The sequence below is a fragment of the Scyliorhinus canicula genome, chromosome 5, assembly GCF_902713615.1.
Source record: "Scyliorhinus canicula chromosome 5, sScyCan1.1, whole genome shotgun sequence".
Classification (NCBI taxonomy): Eukaryota; Metazoa; Chordata; class Chondrichthyes; order Carcharhiniformes; family Scyliorhinidae; genus Scyliorhinus; species Scyliorhinus canicula.
Window position 1 is genome coordinate 199,370,947 of NC_052150.1, and position 7,457 is coordinate 199,378,403.

At 53.5% G+C, this 7,457-nt stretch overlaps 1 protein-coding gene across 2 annotated transcripts in view; it reads right to left on the reverse strand.

Annotated features, from left to right (window-relative positions):
* The window catches only part of wdr37 (WD repeat domain 37), a 154,609-nt gene extending 147,535 nt beyond the window's left edge, over positions 1-7,074 (reverse strand). For both annotated transcript variants that reach the window (XM_038798323.1, XM_038798322.1), the window contains exon 1: positions 6,962-7,074. The gene's annotated coding sequence lies outside the window, so the exon portion shown is untranslated. The remainder of the gene's footprint in view (positions 1-6,961) is intronic.
* Positions 7,075-7,457: the final 383 nt, after the last annotated feature.

Sequence of the window (7,457 nt, forward strand, 5' to 3'; positions counted from 1 at the left end):
GGGGGTGGAATTGAAGATGGCGGGGTAGGGTGTGGCCGGGCGAAAGCGCGGGCTTTCCCCTGTTTCCCGCGCGCGGGACGGAGGAAGGGGGAGGAGAGAAGAGTGGGGTGTGGCCAGCAATGGCGGCTTTTCCCGCGCTGAAGCGGGGTCAGAGAGGGATGGCAAGGGGGGGGGGGAGGCCCCTCCCCCCCACATCGGGAGGAGTCGGAGTGTGGCAGGGGCAGCCGGGTCAGCGAAAATCAGCTGACTCTCGGGAGTACGATGGTGGATACACCGCGGCTAGGAGGGGTCCTAGCCGGGGGGGGGGGGGGGGGGGGGGGGGGGGGGGGGAGGGTGTTAGGGAGGGATACCGGGTTGCTGCTGGAAAGGCCGAGGACGGGAAGGGAAGAACGGGAGGAGAGAGGGGGGGGGGCCATCGCCATGGGGAACGGGTCAGAAGGGGAGGGTCGACCCGGGGCGAACAGGGGACAGGACATGGCTAATAGACAGGGGAAAGGGACAGGTCGCTCCGCGACCCGGTTGATTACTTGGAACGTGAGGGGGCTGAATGGGCCGGTCAAGAGAGCAAGGGTTTTTTCACACCTAAAGGGACTGCAGGCGGATGTGGCAATGTTGCAGGAGACTCACTTGAGAGTAGTAGACCAGGTACGCCTGAGAAGGGGGTGGGTGGGACAGGTGTTCCACTCAGGCTTGGACGCAAAGAACCGGGGGGTGGCGATTTTGGTGGGAAAGAGGGTGTCGTTCGTGGCGGCGCAGGTGGTAGCAGATAAGGAGGGTAGGTACGTGATGGTGAAGGGTAGGCTGCAGGGAGAGAATGTGGTGCTGGTGAATGTGTATGCCCCGAATTGGGATGACGCGGGTTTTATGAGGCGCCTGTTGGGCCTCATTCCGGGTCTGGAGGCAGGGGGCCTGATCATGGGGGGGGACTTCAATACAGTGCTCGACCCTGGGCTGGACAGATCGAGTTCCAGGACGAATAGGAGGCCGGCAGCGGCAGAGGTGCTAAGGGGGTTCATGGAGCAGATGGGGGGGGTAGACCCTTGGAGATTTGGCAGGCCAAGGGCGAGGGAGTATTCTTTTTTCTCCCACGTCCACAGGGTGTACTCCAGAATAGACTTTTTTGTACTGAGCAGGGGGCTGATTTCGAGAGTGCAGGACACGGAGTACTCGGCCATTGCGATTTCGGACCATGCACCACACTGGGTAGAGGTAGAACTGGGGGAAGCACGGGACCAGCGCCCGTTGTGGCGCCTGGATGTGGGGCTGCTGGCGGACGATGAGGTGTGCGGAAGGGTCCGGAAGGGCATTGAGAGATATCTGGGCACGAACGACACGGGCGAGGTGAAGGTGGGGGTAGTCTGGGAGGACCTGAAAGCAGTGATCAGAGGAGAGCTGATCTCCATAAGGGCACACAGAGAAAGGAAGGAGAGGGAGAGACTGGTGGGGGAACTTATAGAAGTGGACAGGAGATATGCGGAGACACCAGAGGAGGGGCTGTTGAGGGAGCGGCGCAGTTTACAGGCCCAGTTTGACCTACTGACCACTAGGAAGGCGGAGACGCAATGGAGAAGGGCACAGGGCGCGGTCTATGAGTACGGGGAAAAGGCGAGCAGGATGCTAGCACACCAGCTGCGCAAGCGAGAGGCAGCCAGAGAGATTGGGGGAGTGAGAGAGAAGGGAGGGAACGTAGTGCAGAAGGGGCAAGAGGTGAACGGGGTCTTCAGGGATTTCTACAGGGAATTGTACCGGTCTGAGCCGCCCAGGAGGAGGGGGGGAATGGAGAACTTCCTCGATAGATTGAGGTTCCCAAAGGTCCAGGAGGAACGGGTGGAGGGGCTGGGGGCGCCGATAGAGCTGCAGGAGCTAGTTAAAGGGATAGGCCAGATGCAGGCGGGGAAGGCGCCGGGGCCGGATGGGTTCCCGGTGGAATTTTATAAGAAGTATGTGGACTTGGTGGGTCCAGTGCTGGTGCGAGCCTTCAATGAGGCGCGAGAGGGGGGGGTTCTGCCCCCGACAATGTCACAGGCCCTGATCTCCTTGATCCTGAAGCGGGACAAAGACCCTGTACAGTGCGGGTCCTACAGGCCTATCTCCCTCTTGAATGTAGATGCCAAACTGTTGGCAAAGGTCCTGGCAACCAGAATAGAGGATTGTGTGCCAGGGGTAATCCATGAGGACCAGACGGGGTTCGTAAAGGGACGACAACTTAACACAAATGTCTGGAGACTGTTGAATGTGATTATGATGCCAGCAGTGGAGGGGGAGGCTGCGATAGTGGTAGCACTGGATGCGGAGAAGGCATTCGATAGGGTGGAGTGGGAATACCTGTGGGAGACGCTGGAACGGTTTGGGTTTGGGGAGGGATTTATCAAGTGGGTGAAGCTGCTGTATTCGGCCCCGATGGCGAGTGTGGTTACAAACGGGAGGAGGTCAGAGTATTTTGGGCTCCATCGAGGTACCAGGCAGGGATGCCCCCTATCCCCCTTACTATTTGCATTAGCGATCGAACCGTTGGCGATGGCACTGAGGGGTTCAGGGGGGTGGAGAGGACTGACAAGGGGAGGGGAGGAACATCGGGTATCACTCTATGCGGATGATTTGTTGTTATATGTGGCGGACCCGGAAGGGGGAATGCCGGAGGTAATGGAAATACTAGCGGAGTTTGGGGACTTTTCGGGATATAAATTAAATGTGGGTAAAAGTGAGGTCTTTGTGATACACCCGGGAGATCAGGGGGAGGGAATTGGGCGGCTCCCCTTTAAGAGAGCAGTAAAGAGCTTCAGGTACTTGGGGGTGCAGGTGGCAAGGAACTGGGGGACCCTCCACAAGCTGAACTTTTCAAGGCTGGTGGAGCAGATGGAGGAGGAGTTCAAGAGGTGGGACATGGTACCGCTGTCGCTAGCAGGGAGGGTGCAGTCAGTCAAAATGACGGTCCTCCCGAGGTTCTTGTTTCTGTTTCAGTGCTTGCCCATCTTTCTCCCCAGGGCCTTCTTCAAGAAGGTAACTAGCAGCATTATGGGCTATGTGTGGGCACATGGCACCCCTAGAGTGAGAAGGATTTTCTTGGAACGGAGTAGGGACAGGGGAGGATTAGCGCTGCCCAATCTTTCCGGATACTACTGGGCGGCGAACGCATCGATGGTGCGCAAGTGGGTGATGGAGGGGGAGGGGGCAGCTTGGAAACATATGGAGAGGGCGTCCTGCGGCAATACAAGCCTGGGGGCGCTAGTAACGGCACCATGGCCGCTCCCCCCCACAAGGTATACCACGAGTCCGGTAGTGGCGGCCACCCTGAAAATCTGGGGGCAGTGGAGGCGACACAGGGGGGAAGTGGGGGGTCTGATGGCGGCGCCACTGAGAGGGAACCACAGATTTGTCCCGGGGAACACTGGCGGGGGATTCCAGAGCTGGCACAGGGCGGGCATCAGGCAACTGAGGGACATGTTCATAGAGGGGAGGTTTGCGAGCCTGGGAGAGCTGGAGGAGAAATTTGAGCTCCCCCCGGGGAACACGTTTAGATACCTGCAGGTGAAGGCATTTGCCAGACGACAGGTGGAAGGATTTCCCTTGCTTCCCGATAGAGGGGTGAGTGATAGGGTGCTGTCAGGGGTCTGGGTCGGAGAAGGGAAGGTCTCGGACATCTACAAAATAATGCAGGAGGTGGAGGAGGTATCGATAGAGGAGCTGAAAGACAAGTGGGAAGCGGAGCTGGGAGAGCAGATAGAAGATGGGACATGGGCGGATGCCTTAGAGAGGGTCAATTCGTCGTCGTCGTGCGCAAGGTTGGGCCTCATCCAATTTAAGGTGCTGCACAGAGCCCATATGACGGGGACTAGGATGAGTCGGTTCTTCGGGGGTGAGGACAGGTGTGTTAGGTGTTCGGGAAGCCCTGCGAACCATGTACATATGTTCTGGATGTGCCCGGCACTGGAAGAGTTCTGGGAGGGGGTGGCGGGGACGGTATCGAGAGTGGTGGGAACCAGGGTGGGGGCTAGCGATTTTTGGGGTTGGGGTGGAGCCAGGAGTACAGGAGGCAAGGGAGGCCGGAATATTGGCCTTTGCGTCCTTGGTAGCTCGGAGAAGGATCTTGATTCAGTGGAGGGACACAAGGCCACCAAGTGTTAACACCTGGTTAAACGACATGGCAAGCTTCATCCAATTGGAAAGAATCAAATTCGCCCTGAGAGGGTCGGTACAGGGGTTCTTCCGGCGGTGGCAGCCCTTCCTTGACTTTCTGGATCAGAGATAGGAACTGGAGGCCGAAACAGCAGCAACCCGGGGAGAAAGGGGGGGGGGAGGGAGGGGGGGGGGGGGGGGGGGGGGGATAGCAACGAAGGGAGCACGTCAGCGGGGGGTCGCAGGCAATGACTGCCCGAGGCCATCGGCAGAAAGGGAAAAACGGTTTGGTTGCTAGACGGGTAGCGCGGGGGGGGGGGGGGGGGGGGGGGGGGGGGGGGGTGCGCGCGGGGGAGGGCGTGGGGAGGATTTTCCAGGGGGGATTTGTTGTGTTATAATTTAAAATGTAGTAGGGGTAAATGTTTGTATCGAAAAATTTCAATAAAAATTATTTTAAAAAAAAAAAGATAATTTGTGAATGAGACTGATGGGCTTTGTGTTGGGATATTAAGGGATATGGAATCAAGGCAAATTGTTGAGAATTAAAATACAGATCAGCCATGATCTAATCGGAGGTGGAATAGCCTCAAGAGGCTGAATAGACTAGTCTTGTTCCTATATTGCTATGTTAAATTACTTATATTAGTCTACTGCTAATTACAGCCCTTATCCAAAAGCCCCCAAAAAACGATGGGTGGTCGGACTGCCCCACAACATTACTACAAATCAAAGGGGGACGGAGCAGAATCCTCATACCAACAGGCAGGTGGTTCAGTTGAGACTGGAATGTAAAATTGACCAATTGATGAGAAAACAATTTCCTGCCCAGTACTAAGTACAACCCTGTATATCTCACAGACCTATTCACACACACAGCTGGCCATTCCAATTCTTGACCAAAGGTCTAACACATACAACCAAGAAAGATCAGAAGAGCCACAGCTGACACCAGTCCTTCCTGGGGACAGCAGGAAGCAGCCCACATTTTCTGCACTTCCAATGTCCTTTCATGGCATCTGGTTCTGAAAGTGGTCAGAGATGTGCAGTTTTTCTCCTTTATCTTGTATTAGAGTTGTGCACAATTGCAACCATTGATGTAAATAACTAAACTGGAATTTCCTTTTATGCAGAAAGGTTGCGGCACAACTTAGATCTTGAAAAAACATGAAAGGCACTGATGATATAAACATTCATTTATCAAAAAACTGTAATCACAGAACATGGCGACAAAATGAATAACCACCTTGCCTCACAAAGTATTTGATGCTGTGTCAGTTAGCCTTTTTGATAATCTATATGGACAGAGATTGTCAACAATAAGAATAAAGACAATGATGATCAAACACATGCGAACATGACAAATAATTTTATGCTGGGAATATAAATAAATGGTTTGTGGAATGCAGATGGTCACAGTTGATAAAATGTTGCATTTACACTCAATTACCCTTGGAAGCTGGAATGAAATCTTAGAAGACAGGCTGCATGGTAGCAGTGGTTAGTACTGTTGCTTCACAGTCTGCACGTTCTCCCATGTCTGCGAGGGTTTCCTCCGGGTACTCCGGTTTCCTCCCACAGTCCAAGAGGTGCAGGATTGACCATTGTAAATTGCCCTTAATGTCCAAAATGGTGAGGTGGGGTTACTGGGTTGCAGGGATAGGGTAGTGGTGTGGGCTAAAGTAGGGTGCTTTTTCCAAGGGCTAAGCAGACCCGATGGGCCAAATGGCCTCCTTCTGCACTGTAAATTCTATGTAAAGAAAAGCGAAAGCATCGGCTGTGTTGTCTACATATACTTCGCTAATCATGCTATCTTTTATGTGTATATACTCGCAAGACAACAGAGATATCCTGAAATGCACCAAAACAATGTGCTCAAGTTGTTAAGAACACAGCCATGCTGCTCAGGACTGGTCGTTTACATGGGTGATTCAAGATTACCAAACCAACATTTTTGTGGTGTAAACTGAAATGGAAAGCAAGGGAGGAGATACAAGGGGGGATCAAATAATCTTTATACAGCTAGGAACATCTCACAGCTGATTGCAAGGGCTGGTCAACAGCAACCCTGTTGACCAGCCAGTGTACTTGATCCAAAATAGCAAGAGCCCAATTGTAAAAAGCAACTTGTGCAATGTGCAGGAAAGCTTGGCTCTCACGTTCAGCATAATCATCAAGAGCTTATCAACCATTTTGGCTAAGATCAAGTGTCAGATCAAGCCCAAGATCATGTACAATGCCTGTTCTTGTCTGCTTGGGTCCAGTATATCTCTCTTGTGGATTGAATTGGATTAAATTATGAATTGTTTTTTGGAGCAAGCAAGGGATGGATTAAGGGCTTGCCCTGTCCACTCTGCCCATTGGCTTTGTCACCTTTAGAACGGAATAAAAATGTATTTAAAAAACAATAATCAGATTAGGAACCATTGAAACTGCACAGCAAGGTCCAAAGGGAACAGGCGATCCGGTGCTCCAGATGCGAAAACCCCTCCCTCACAACCAAAAACATTAAATGGTGCCCAAACTGTCTGAAAAGCTCCACACTCGGATCTGTTGAGGCCATTCAACCTGCCGAGTGCCCAAAACACGAACAACAACTGCCAGGGTGCCAGCTGCCCCCTGTCAGAGCCTGGAGACGCGGATCAGACATTCATGGAGCTGTTTGCGCCTCTCCATCCAGACCAGCCGCCCTCGGGGTTCTTTAACGCTGACTGAAGCTCGGCCGCTTTCTGAGGAGCCGGTGTCCCTTCCATCAACCGGCGGCTCCTTTTAATGCGCACCAGACCCCCTCCCTTCCTTTCTTTTCCATCAACCGGCGCTTCTGCAATTTTTCTCTCAAAACACTCACCTCCCTTCAAAGCGACATCCTGCAAACTCATCCGGGCTCTGCCGCTGCGAAAGGGTGAAAGGTCAGCCAAAGAGCCCAGCCCCGTCAGCGCAGGCGCAGGCGAAGTCGCCCAAACAGCCGCACGTCTGCGCACGCGCTTCCCCAGTGGCCCTCACCAGAGTCTGGCACTGTGCACGGTGGCTATCTACACTCTGACAGTGCACAACCAGCCGTTTGTTTTTCTCATTTAACCTTGCAAAATGTTTGCCTGCAATTTTTTTTGAGCATTATTGGAATGTGCCCTCAACACTTATTCCCAGTGCTGGGTGGCACGGTAGCATAATGGTTAGCACTGTTGCTTCACAGCACCAGGGTCCCAAGTTCAATTCCCGGCTTGGGTCACTGTCTCTGCAGAGTCTGCGCACTCCCGTGTCTTGAGGGGTTTCCTCTGCGTTCCACAGTCCAAAGATGTGCAGGCTTGGTGGATTGGCCATGCTAAATTGCCCCTTAGTGTCCA